The sequence below is a fragment of the Pezoporus flaviventris genome, unplaced genomic scaffold (genome assembly GCF_033815535.1).
Source record: "Pezoporus flaviventris isolate CSIRO_AGI_PZ_B2104156 unplaced genomic scaffold, CSIRO_AGI_Pfla_v1 ptg000031l, whole genome shotgun sequence".
Taxonomy (NCBI): Eukaryota; Metazoa; Chordata; class Aves; order Psittaciformes; family Psittacidae; genus Pezoporus; species Pezoporus flaviventris.
The window spans coordinates 3,546,691-3,559,952 of record NW_026892579.1 but is presented as its reverse complement, the minus strand read 5'-3'; the positions used below and the strand labels follow the sequence as shown (position 1 = coordinate 3,559,952).

The following is a 13,262-nucleotide window of genomic DNA, read 5'->3' as shown; positions in this document are numbered from 1 at the left end:
AACATTGATTCCTAAGCTGGCAGGCCTGACGAGGTAAGTGCTGGTACACATCCATAGCTACACAGGTCACCATGAGGCCATCAAGAGTTTGTTAGCTTTGGCTCAGCACAGGCCTGCCAGATCCCACCTGGCTCCCCAAGGAAATACTCAAGTCTCTGGCCTCCAGAAGGGTCTCTTCACTCAGGTGCCCCCTCTCACTGCCCCTTGTAATCCACAGCTGGTTGTGTGCAGCAGGAGCACACCTACGGTGATGTCACTAGGATCACACCTTTCCCTCAAAGCCATCCTGTACACAGAGGCATGGAGGGGGGCTGGGATGGGGTGAAATGGCCCAATTTTCTTCCTTACTGGGCTTCTACTGCTCAGGAGTGGCCTCTGCATTTAAAAGGGATATGTCCCAAGAGAGAGAACTGGTTTCAGATATAAACAGATAAACAGTACGTGCTTTTTGGCCTATTTTAGACATGCCATCAGAACATGGTTGCATACAATCACCTCAAGACACACTTTTCTCCTTGCCTCCTATAGAAGCCCTGATGTTAAACATGCTGCTTTGCTGGTTGGGGGTTTATGGCTGGATGTTTTGGGGTTTGGTTGGTTTGGTTTTTTTAGATAGCTAAAGGCATATCTGAGGAGTCTACAACTTTTAATGTTTCATTGTGCATCCGCACAGCTTTACCTTGCAGACATAATGGTGATTTTTCACAAAAGCCATTACAAAAATAAACTGTCTACATGAAAACAAGCTTTTCAAAGCTAACTGAACCCACTCTTGTAACAGGCCAAAAGGCCAACTAAAAGCAACAAGACAGAAGAAATGGACTCAATAATTACCACCCAACAGTAAGTCATATGTACAAAATTCGTATTGCCAGAGAGCAAACCCCCTTCTCCATTGCTGAGGGAAGACAATTACACAAACTGCAGTGAGGAAACTTAACCCATAAAACAAGACCTGATAGACCCCATTAGTCCAAGTCATTATTTAATAATTCATTTACTAGTTTCATTATTTGAAACTGCCCACCCAAGCTAAATCCTGAAATATCACCAATAGCTGTGCACCCTGTTCTATGCTCCCCGATCTCCTTTTCAACGGCTCTCTGTAAATATACAGACTTTCACAGAGCAAGCAGCCTACACTAAAAGAATCAAGCGTGAAAAGATACACAGGAGCCCCTACACCGCTCAGCTAGCACACCTGCTGTACCCTGCGGCTCTAACCTCAAATCTGCCAATCAACAGCTATTGTCCATCTGCCCAAAACACAGAGTGGGGCAAGAAAAGCAAAGATTTCTGATAGATATTTGTGCTGATCAACTGTATACTGCCATCTGACTAGGATCATTCCTTACTGGGTCAGGAAAATCTACCCTTCAAGGGACTTAATAGAAAAGAAAGAAGTTTCATTGTATCTGGCTGTAACTTTCAATGACAAAAATGACAAATAAAATACATCCAAGATCTTAAATCTCAGGAGGAGCCTTGTTTATACAAACAGTTGACTGTGTCCTTGGATGTGGCCAGTTAAGTATATTGGCATAGTGCTGTGTTTCCAGCCTAGGTATTTAAAACAGACCAGTTAACAATTATGTATGTAAAGTGCAGGAAGTAGATTACTTATTAAAAGAGAACAGTAGTTGAAATTCACTCCACAAAAACATGTATCTTTTTCTGTGTATTACAGAAAATAATGTTTTGCTGTCAGCTACTGCTGGCAGAAAGGCACATAGTTAATTCTGAATCATTACCACTCTAATTTCAGTGGCATGCACAGATCCCACATGACATACAAAAATAATAGACACCACTGTCTTTATATTTGGTTCCCAAAATACCTCTAACATGCTTTCAGGTGCGAAGTATTATTTTAAGTGACAGCTATGATACTGTTATTTTACCTAGACACTGAATGAAAAGCAATAGCAAAAGTGGGTTTCACAGCAGATACATCCTAACTTAAGTATCCTGACAGTCACACCATGATTTTGACATAAATTGTGACCAGAAGTGAATCACCCGTGACAGCTAGTGTAAATTTATACAGTCAAATGATGCTGCTACTAACAAACCTGACAACTATGCAAAGCTCATTCCAGCCCAAAGATATGACCAGGCTGTACAATAATATTTCATGCCACAATGGCATTGAAGACTGCCTGAGGCTCTTTCCAAGGAAAAAGTCCTTTCAACCTGCACTGCCAAAGTTACTTGGCTCAGCCTCACCATCAACAGCTTTACCAAAACCCCTACTAGTTACGCTAGCAGATCCTACAATAGTGTTTTGAAAGAAGACAACTCACTTTAAATCGATTCCCCCATGCCTACTCATGCAGTCCCCTGATGCTGCTGAGCTTTTGCAGTTGCAATTTCTCCCTTCCCCAGCCCCCAAACAAATCCTTCAAGGTTTTTCAGCCTCTCTTCTGCACTCTCTCCCTCTCCAATCTGGCTAAATAACCATAATCTCTTCAAAAGGGAAGAGTCTACAAACAAACCCACAAACGGTCTCTCAGCAAACTATTTGCCATATTGTAGCAGTAAACATACTTTAGCTGGAAAACCATTTTAGGTTTACTAATCATAGCTGCGAGATCATTACTGCTGAAAGATTAAATAAAACCTTACTTTGATGCATGTTTCATGCACAACAATTCTTTGCTGATAATTAAGCTTTTTTTTTTTTCAACTGCAGAAAGATGACACAAATAGTGAGAAAAGGAAATGGAGGCAGGGGAACTTAAAACGCAAAACATCCTTTCCAAAAAGTAGATGTCACACCAACATATTTATATAGCAGGGTTCTTTTTAAAAAAAAGGTGATGGTCAGCTGATGGAATGGTGCAACAGCAAGCTCCTTCAACAGAAGGTGAGGCAAAAACTTTAGCTGGATTCATTCAATCTGATATCCTGACTGAATAAAAAGAACCAGGCACATGAATGTTCCTTGCAGACACAGACAAAAAAAAAAAAAAACACTTACATGATCAAATAAATACTCCTGAAATAATGCTAAAGAACTGGCATCCAACCCTAACACCTAGACAGACATTTGCTAGATGCATTCCATCCCTGTGATCCTCCTGCAAAACAAGTTGCAACTTAATACACATGCCCAACACAAGTTCCAGGTTTACAATGCAACGTCTTCTCTGCTGAGATGAGCAGTACACTGGTAAGAGAGGGTTTCTGGTGCTTTAAGGAAGGCAGCCAGGTAACAGTTTTGGGGCCCTTTTCAACAAACACTCTGGAGGTGGTGAAATTTCAGGAAGTTCTAGCAGATGGCCATGAACTGACATACCAGAAGGTCCTAGTCCCTCGTCTCACATGAATGCAGCAGAGTAGGTGGATGATACAGCTTAATCACAGTGCAAACAGGAGCAGGGCAAACTGGGATGAAATGACAGCCCTAACTACTGAATTTTTACATTTCAGTTTCTCAATTGCACTTTATAGCATCAGATAGCTAAAGTATGATTCATCCAGAGGACTCTCATCCTTTATTAGCATGCTATCTTGACAGAGCCTGCAAGCTAGTTAACTAAGTTCTCTTCATTTTTCAGTTGGAAACTGATTAGAGAAATCCTAAATATGAAGAAAGATAAAAATGTTCAGATATAGAGAGGCAATGAAAGAAGAAAAGGCATGCAAGAGTTTAAGCAGAAGAATATTAAGACAGACCAATATTTTTATTTATACAGCCTGGTAACATACTGCCTGGTATACAAAGGCCATACAAAGAATTCACTTATGGGGAGGGGAAAAATCTTGAAACATTAGAGGAGAAAAAAAGAAGAGAAACCCGAAGAGGAAATTCCTAAAAATACAATCCTCTAAGTAAACATATGCCTCATTGGCAGTATCAATTAGATGAACCCGACTATGGTCTTATTTTAAGGAATATAAACTTCTGCTCCAACTTCTTCACAATGATAAATTTTAAGTAAATAGTGTCACAAAACCTCAGACTTCTTTTGCCTCTGCAATTTCCTAATAACAGTTAAACTATTTTGGTTCCACATCCCCCAGAAGTGGCTAAATATATCATTTCTCTCCATGATAATTATAGGTATAAAACCTTTGTTTTCCATACAAAACACTACTTCAGTGTGAACTTTCGTAAGTTGCAATTTCTTACAACTTTACAACAAGTTACAAGGTTTCTCATGCAAGGAAGAATGGGAGAAGGAGAGCTAAGAAGAATAAATACATCAGTTTGACAGATGAGCTTTAGAAAACCTTGCCATGGCAGTTGAGGACATAATCAGCTAGCTTGCTCTCTCTCAACCCCCACCCCCAAGCCCATAGAAAGTAAGAGGTGCCCAGCTCTGTCTTTCCATCAGAGTCCAGCTAGCTACCTAACACCCCCAGCTAAAATGGGTTTGAGTTGAGAATGCTATTTGACATTAGAGCTAATCAGATCTAGTGGTCAGCTGCTATGCAGAGGCTGGTCACCCCTCTCAGACACATACTCACTGCTGCCTCCCCAGCATAAGCCCTGCCACTCCAGTCCTCACAGAAAGCAGTTCAGGAACAAACTGTTCCCGCTTGCAAGAATGGTTATCTGCTAATTTGATTTCTTAAACTGGCTCAGCAAGGGGTCAGACTAGAAGCATTGCCAAGGAGGGAGTGGGAACATACAGGCATACTTCTGATGCCTAGCAGCAACCAGCTAGTAACTAGGCTTATCCCTACTGCCAAATCACACATTAAGGCAGATTCTAAACTGGAGTGAGATAGGCATAAATCTCTGCTGGCTTTGCTGCAGAGAACAAAATCTGTTCAACACAGCATTCTGCTAGCTAAGTAAGTAGCAAAATCCTCAGACTGACACAATATCTAATAATGGACTCACTTTCCTGATCTCCATTCTACAAAGTATGCAAAACAAACTCAAATCTGTAACACACTTCACAATTTTTATACAAGACAGAACTTCGCTGTAGTTATTTAATGTCAGGCTAACAATGAAATACCTACCCTTGTCAGGAAAGAAAGAAGTCTGCCTTTATTGCATCACTGACAGAAGCAAGACCAGGCATTCAGTCCAATTGTTGATGGCACTCCTGTGAGCTTTCTGCTTCCAGACAGAGCATTTGCATAAAACAGAACTTCAAAATACAAACTGCAGATGTTTATTATTTCACATTTGGCATGCAGACTACATATATTACCTCATGCCTGCTATGCTGGCTTGCCTGTTTGTCTTTGGAGTCAATGTACTATTCACCCCACAGAAACACAAAAATATATTCTTAGTTTCCATTCACTTCCATAGAGTAACTGCAGAGAAGAAGGCTACCTTTTAAACTTGGAAAGTTTATCACTTACAATATGAGGAGGTGAACCTCTAGGAAAATAAATATATTAAGTTATGCTTAAAGATAATATAAACTTCAAACAGCAGGCCCTGAGGACATGCAGTCAGTTCCTAGTCTGTTAAAAAGCTGTGTACCTGTAGGTGACCAGCTGAATCCTCCTACCAAAAAAAAAAAAGCTAATATTCACAGATTACCATCTAGGTTTATAGCCCTTCTTGCAGTTACGTTTTACTGGTATTCAAAACCTGGTAAGTTGTGTTTTTTTTCCCTCCAAACTCTCTCATTCCAACATTTTTTCTTACACAATTACCTCTGTCCTCCCTCTTTCTTTTTAAAGAGTTAATTCAAGCTCCCCTAAGCATGGGGGAAAATGAAGTAATCATAGCTGCTAGAATGCATCAAAAAATTCTACATTGTTTAAGCAGTTCCCACATGTACCAAAGTGGATCAAATAAAGGAGTCTAGCAGTCTTTTTTATTTCAAAGTACATGATTTCTCCCCTCCTTGTAATCAGGTATCAGATCTGAAGACATCCTTGATGCTAAAATAAATGAAGACAAACATCACACACACACAAAAAAAATAATCACCGAAATATTTCGCTCATGTATAACAATGACAGAATTTTTTCCACCATTTTTCAGAGGTCTAATGTGCATTATTACACAAAACAGAACCTACTTTAATACAGATGCACCAGAGACTGAGCACCCAGACTATAGTTTGAGTACATGCTAACAAACAGAAGTATGCACATCATGTAAGGGAGTTCCCATATTGTTACGTTTGGGTTAAGTGGCTTCACTCAAGTCGTATGGGGATTTTTCTTACGGTCTTTCAGTGCACATGTCACAGGACAACTTCTCCCTAACCTCAGCTTCAGCTCACGCATATTCAATATAAGGAAAGACAGTACTCTGGAATTTAAAAAGAGAGAGCAATAGCTTAAAGAAAGAAGAAAAAAAAATCCCTCACACTGTACACCACCAACCCTACCTAGGATACTCCCAGTTCAAACCAGTACTTCTTGTGTTTCCATCAGCACACCTACATCAGTTTTAAACCAAAACTTGGCATTACAATAATTCCACTGACCACACAAAGCCCTTGTTGCATCAGTTTGGTATTTCAGATGATTAAGTGAACAGAAAGATGTTGAGATTGCAAATGTTGGCTTTGTTTTCTGTGAAATCTCTTTTGCTAGAGTGATAAAGGTTTAACTAATAGTATTTTCAATGCCTTTTAGTGCCTCTAGCTGGGTCACTATACTCCCACTTTGTTTTCTTACTACCCACAGAACCATGGGGCTTTTGCTCTGTGCTGGTCACTAAACTTTGATACAAAGCATTAATTTTCAATTATAAGAACATCTCCAAAGAATTGCCAAAACTTATAAATAGCTTTGCTGTACAGCAGGCATTCAGGAGAGAAAATACCATCTTTTAAAGAAATACTGAAAAAAAAATGCCTAAAAAAAAAAGCCTTATTTATTCAGAAACATTTGAAAAAGCCACTTTTCACACCATCTGGAAACTATGCTACAAAAGGAATAAAGCAGACATTAAAAACATAAGTATACCTTATAAGGAATCTCAGATGTGACTCCAGGATGATTCAAGACATTTCTTGTCCAAGTACTACATCAAAGGTCTCTTAACATATTAAGAAGTCATCATTTGCTTTTCTACTCACGTTTGGTAAGTCTACTTCAGGTACTTTAATGAATAAAGCATGACTTCTCCTTGACACTACTGGCACCGCTCTTCTTCAGCAAGACTGAGATAGTCTCCTCCTACCTCTCCAGTCATTACCCATTACTCTGGACCTGTTTAAACCTGTACGCAAGGCCACTAATTGGTGGAAGCTACACTGTCCAATGGAATTAATGTCACTTTTTCCTGATCCTCTCTCTTAATCTTCCTTGGCCTTCACAGTACGTCTGTGGATTAGCTATATACTTCCTGATGTCATCAGGAGTGGTAAAGCAAGATTCCACCAGATTTTTCCACTATCCAGGAGATAGCTGAAGAGTCAGCCCATTTGACTCCAGGTATTCCGCACCCACCCAACACTTTCCTGCAGCAGTGTCTCACACCAGGGTCAGGCACCTGTAAATCTCTTCTTCAGTATTTATTTAACATTAGTATTCTCCTGGACAAGCATCCTCAATTAGCTTGCCATAAGGCTGAGCAAGTGCTAGAGTGAGCCCATGGGAATTGATAAGGATAAGTGAACAGGGGTACTCAGAAGGGTGGGAGTAACTATCCACTAGATAGTCTTCACCACGAAATGAAATCATGCCCTGCAACCCACCCACATAAGCTCTTCCCTTCTGCCTGAAGGGAGAGTTTCCCTGTCACATCCTTCCACATTTTAGGGACTATCAATACCTTGAAAGAAAAAAGAAAAAAAACCCAATAAAATCTCAGTACTTGCCTTTCTTTTACAGAGGGCCATCCGAGTCTCAAAAAAACAGAAAAGAACCCAAGGAAAACAAGGAGAGAAAGATGCAGTGCCACTTACAGGATGCCTGGCCGCAGAGAAGAAGGTCACTTGAGCAAAGCTGTGCAATCAATAGGATGTTCAAGCACAGGCAACCAAGCCAGATGCTGCAGAGAACAGTGCCCAGGGAAAGCTCACATGCTCAGGGGTGATTCCACAGGGGTCAGCAGTTTCAGGGCACATGAGGGAAGATGCATCAGGACTAACACAAACCTAAGCACACTTGTGAGTATATTTACACAAGTTATTCTCAGCTGCATGTCCTCCTCCTGTTCCCCAGCTATCCACCTGAGCCTCTGAAGCTGATCTGCAGTGTCGCATGTATCACATTTAGAACCTCAAGTTGCAGTAGTCAGCAAGAAAACTCTCATGTGGGAGCCCAAGACAGAAACCAGAACCTTATTACACTTCAGTACACTGAAACACTGCCTGGGAGCAATGATGGGGGGGAAGTATGAGAAACAGGCCTGCAAGCCCAGATGTGAGAGCAGGAGAGGAGAAGGAGCTATGGGCACCTGAGCCAAGATTCCCTGTCAGCCCCTAGAGAGACAAGGCTGGAGCAGGGGAACAGCATAGAGGAAGGAGCAGAGAGGAGCTGCCATGGGCGGACCAGAGGATCAAGTCTGCTTTGCCCATGACAGTATCTGGTAAATCATCTCCCTTTCTTCATCTCTTTTCCACCTTATTTTCTCTACAGTCTTGCTGAGGGGCAACAAGCGGCTGGGTGGGCATTTGGTAGCCAGCCAAGGTTAACCCACTGCATCAGTCAGCTGGAAAAAGACCCTTTTTGAATCACACAGCAAATACACTGAACATGTTTTAAAGCTAATCGCAAACGCAACGAGACTGTTTTATTGTCAGTGTACAATTTCAAGACACATTTGGGCATCTGAGAGACTACTAACAACTACAACCAAGTCAGCACTTTGTCAATTCCCATGCTGGCTATTTTTTGGCTGTTAGTTTAACTCTTCAACTCTTAAACCACAGGCAAGTTATATGACAAGAACAAGCGTCCAAAGAATACAAAAGGCAAAGTTTATACTGAACAAATGTAGTACCATCCCTCTTTTCCTTAACTAACCTGTCTATAACAAACAGGCTCCACTTCCAACAATGATAGATAATCACCTCTGGCTACAACCTCAAGTTATGCAAGATCTGTTTGATTTAGGAGGCTTTCAGTTATTCTTACCACCATGCATTATTGATATGTTTGGCAACTTCTCCGTATTTTGAAACACAGGGGTTCTTAACAAGTATTAAATGTGTGGTTAAAATCTGAGCATAAATAATTTGCAACCTTAATAAGCAATATTTGCTGGACATAAATCCTAGGTGTTCTTTGGAGAAACTCCAGGTGCTCTTACCCTAACTAGCACATCTTTCACCACTATTCACTACTGCACACAATGGCTCAGACTGCTTTTTACTATGTACTTTTTCTGCACCCCGCTTAAAATCAAAGCATTGTTCTCAAAAATCATTAAACTTACTACTTCCTTTTAATTAAAAAGTTTTACAAGCACAAAATTACCAAAACCACATGTCTATACTCAGTCAGCAAATGTTTAACATACAAGAGATCAGAACAATTGATAACCTCTAAGACCAACAATTTAACACACTCTTACATCTACCACACTTTTCTTGATAAGCAATTAAGGCATTCATCTTTTATATGCATTAAAAAGAGTGGATATTATGCCCATAAAAGTGAGCTGCCTGGAGGGAAGGGGCGGGGGGAAAAATAGGCATGGCTTTTGAAGAGAAGTAATTAACTCCTGCTCACTAGCACTAAAACACAGAATGTCATTCACATCACTGTGATCTGCGGAAGATAGCAAAGGACACTCCAGCAGCCAGTCTTGCAGATGCAAGATTTTTAGGCTCAGGCAATCAATCTTCATTGTGCACCATATACATAAGTGTGCATACATATACATACACACACACACTTGTAACTGGCAAGCAATTTGAAGTCTACCCTTGGTAAGGGTAACTAACTCACCATTTTTTACCTTGCCTAGCCTGAAAATATAAACCTGCCTTCTCAAGATGTCCCAAGAGCTAGCACATTCCCTGCTGCAGACCAACAGCAGACCAATAAACCTTGTTACAGATAAAACCACTGGATTTCTGTCCTCCTCCACCCCAAAGGATGAAGAAGTGTGTCATCAGCCCCACCTCCCCACCTGTGCTGTGAAGCTGCACATCCAGCCTATGGGTACTCAAAGGAGGCAGCATCCTGTGGGCCTTACAGTGTGTTGTGATCTTACTGTTGCTAGCACTTTGACTGTGACACCATTACAGAACCCTTCAGATCCATATGTGCCGTGTTCACTGCTAACAAGGGTTAAGTATGAGAAGACAGGGGTCTTCTGGGATTTGCCAGAGGAACAAATCACATTGCAAGGGCTCTAGGAGCAGAGGGATACAGGCTATTTTTATGGAATGTCAATCACATCATTTTGAGCACCTTACTTCTAGTTTTCACCACTTCTGACTTTTGTCACCTAAACATCTATTACCAGCCAAATTTCAGTAGTAGCCAACTATTGCTAACACTGGATGGTGGAGAGAAGCTTGACTGAAGGTGGTACAGTTTACTGAAAGTAATATTTGTTATTCCATTTTAAAGCATGTTTGTTTCACTTTCCCCAGGCATTCATTTGACACATACAGCCTGAATGGATGACTGCATGCCCTAGAGGGACAACACATCTAGGTGAACACTTTCATAGTCTTAAAAAAGTCATTAGCCAACTGTGCATCTTAAATGATGGTCTAGGTGAATAAGCAAAGGGACTTACATGCTGTATGCCCTTCACTGCAGTTATTTAAATTCCTGTAGCGCAGTGAGCAGCTGTTGTCTTTACAGAGGTATAAACTATGCTGCAAGGTTTTTATAAACCATTTATGTACAAAATGACTGAAAGACTAAGTCAATCGTATACATTCCAAAACCAGCAATTTAGTTTTCTGGAACAGATACTTAGACTGTAAAAAGCTGAACTTACTAATAAAGTTTGCTGCCCCTGCAAAATAAGTCATTAAATCGCTGCAGGATTCAAACAAGACTTATCTTGGGGTTTAGTTTTGTTTTGTTTTTTTTTTTCCCCCCAGAGAAAGCACTCCTATTGAATAGAAAAGAACAAACAATTTGGAAATGTCAGGAAGGAATAAAAATGAAGGCCACAAATACTCCCTAAAAAGTGTTCCTGCTTATTACCTTTTAAGAAACTTTAAGAAAATCAGAATTAATCTGCATCTGTTACTGAAAATCTAGTAACTCTTCAGTAGACACCTAGGTTTGTAAGGGGATTGCAAGATTTTCAACAAAACATAGGACTTCTAGATACCCATATCCATAGACAACTAGAACACAACTAGCAAAACAGAATGCCTTTTGGTAATAAACACAGCTTAATAAGAATTAACAAGTCACTAACTGTTATGCTCCCATGCCAATATTTAAAAGACAATCAGAATCCATAGCAAGTAGTTGCCGTTAAAGAATGAAACTTATCTTGGCAAATTAAGACTTCCTTCATCTTGAAAAATAAATGCCTAAACTTCTGCCTTCTACTAAGAGGCTACCGTTCTGCAACAAAATACTTTTCCCATGGACAGCTTCCTCTTACAGAAGAAAAAAAAGAAAACCACACCAAAAACCTAATCCAGCAATAATGTAACAGCCAAGATCTTAGTAGCCATCATCCCTTCATTAAAAACCTGCATGGAGCTAATTAACTTCCTCTTCTTTAGAGGGATTATGGACCTCTTGAAACAGCTTCTTGACTCTTTCAAAGTAAGGCTGATGAAGGAAGGGACTGAAATATATGTTGGAAATTATAATGCACAGATCATATCTCAAGCCTAAACATTTATCTACTTGCTTTCTAATTAACCACCACCTTCTGTTACTCCGTTTTATCTCTGAGATATTTCTCCAAATTTTGCTACTTTACACTTCTACTGGTTACAGATAAAGTGTTGAACTTCATATTAACCCTGAGTATTTAAAAGAAAGATTATGGGGGAGGAAAGAAAAGCAATACCCAAAATTAATTCTCAAATCTTAAAGACAATTCTGACAAACAAACCCAAGCGAAACATCTATCCAATAACTGACCAGAATTGCTGACAAATTCAGCATGGTACTAACCCCCTTTATTTCATCCCAAGCAAAAGGGATGTGTCATGAATGCCACAATCCAAAGTTTTCTGAAACAAATGAAAAATGAACACCAACAATCTTTTCAACAGTTTGAAGCTAGTGCCAGTGCACACTTGTGATACAACACTTCTGATATTCCTGCCCCAGACACAAATAATCGAGAACTAGAGCACCCTGAATTGCTGCAGCTTACACCAAATTAACTGAAATCTCTGCACCTAATGTTCAGAACACCCAGCATCTCTGCAAGCTGGTGCACAAAGATAATGTCACTCCATTCTTTTGTGGAAGCACTGAAAAAATAACAGAACAAAACAATTAAAAACCCCAACAAGAAACACTTCAACAAGGCAAACGTGTTATACATAGGAATTCACAATAGTACAGACAAAAAGGAACAACGTCGTCTTTCACATTAAAGGGACGAAACATTAGACTACTTGTAGAGATTCAGGCAGCTGCTGAGAACGTCTTAGCAGCTCTTGTATTTGCAAGAAAAACCCTGTTAGCTGAAAGCAAAACAATCCTGCCATTTAAATAAGTGAACTGTACAAGCATAAAACAGCCTCTTTTGTAATCCCAAAATTAAAACATGAATCCAAATTTCTTAAGGAAAAAAAGGGTATTACTCCAACAGCACTACTTTGAACTTGTAACAACAAGCCAAACCACAGACCTTCACCAGTGATCGATTAGCTTCAGTAAGTTAAAATACCACAAAGTATCTGCAGGAAAGAACTCTGCCAGAGTAAAAGCAGGTGATGCAGATAACAACATTTCCAAATCCTCAACAGGGCATCCCAGACAATTGGTACCCAGTCTTACCCTCCTAAAAGTAATGCTCATGCTGTTGTGCAATCAATCCACCAGTTCTCCTCTGGCAGTTCTGACAGAGCCTTTACGGCAGGGATCAGCCCCTCGCTTACAGATCCATGTCTCCTCAGTAACAACCTAACTCCAAGCATAACATTTCAATGTCTTCCTGCAAACCTGCAGGAACTACGCTCTAATTAACGCTAAGACAGAAAAGGGGGAGGGAATAAAAAAAAAAAAAAAGGCTTTATCTATTGCAGTTTAAAAACGAGACGCATAAAGCAAAGCACGCTTCCAGCCCCTGCCTAAAGCTACACTAACAAAACGGAGAGAGGAAAAATAAAACCCAAACAAGGAAACGGATTATAGAGGTTAAGCTCAGCTTTTACCCTCCGCTGCGAGGTCCAGCTAAGCAAACACCGAACCCTCGGACGGACGGACGGCCTGTT

The 13,262-nt window shown here is 40.3% G+C and overlaps 1 protein-coding gene across 8 annotated transcripts in view; it reads right to left on the bottom strand.

Annotated features, from left to right (window-relative positions):
* The window catches only part of CEP85L (centrosomal protein 85 like), a 143,104-nt gene that overhangs the window by 98,070 nt on the left and 31,772 nt on the right, over positions 1 to 13,262 (bottom strand). For 2 of the 8 annotated variants that reach the window (XM_061460045.1, XM_061460042.1), the window contains exon 1: positions 9,842 to 9,991. The exons of 3 other annotated variants lie outside the window; for them this stretch is intronic. The gene's annotated coding sequence lies outside the window, so the exon portion shown is untranslated. Of the gene's footprint in view, positions 1 to 70; positions 92 to 9,841; positions 9,992 to 12,825; positions 12,940 to 13,262 lie in introns of those variants that run through there. 3 more of the 8 variants (XM_061460044.1, XM_061460046.1, XM_061460043.1) reach the window with 3 other exon arrangements.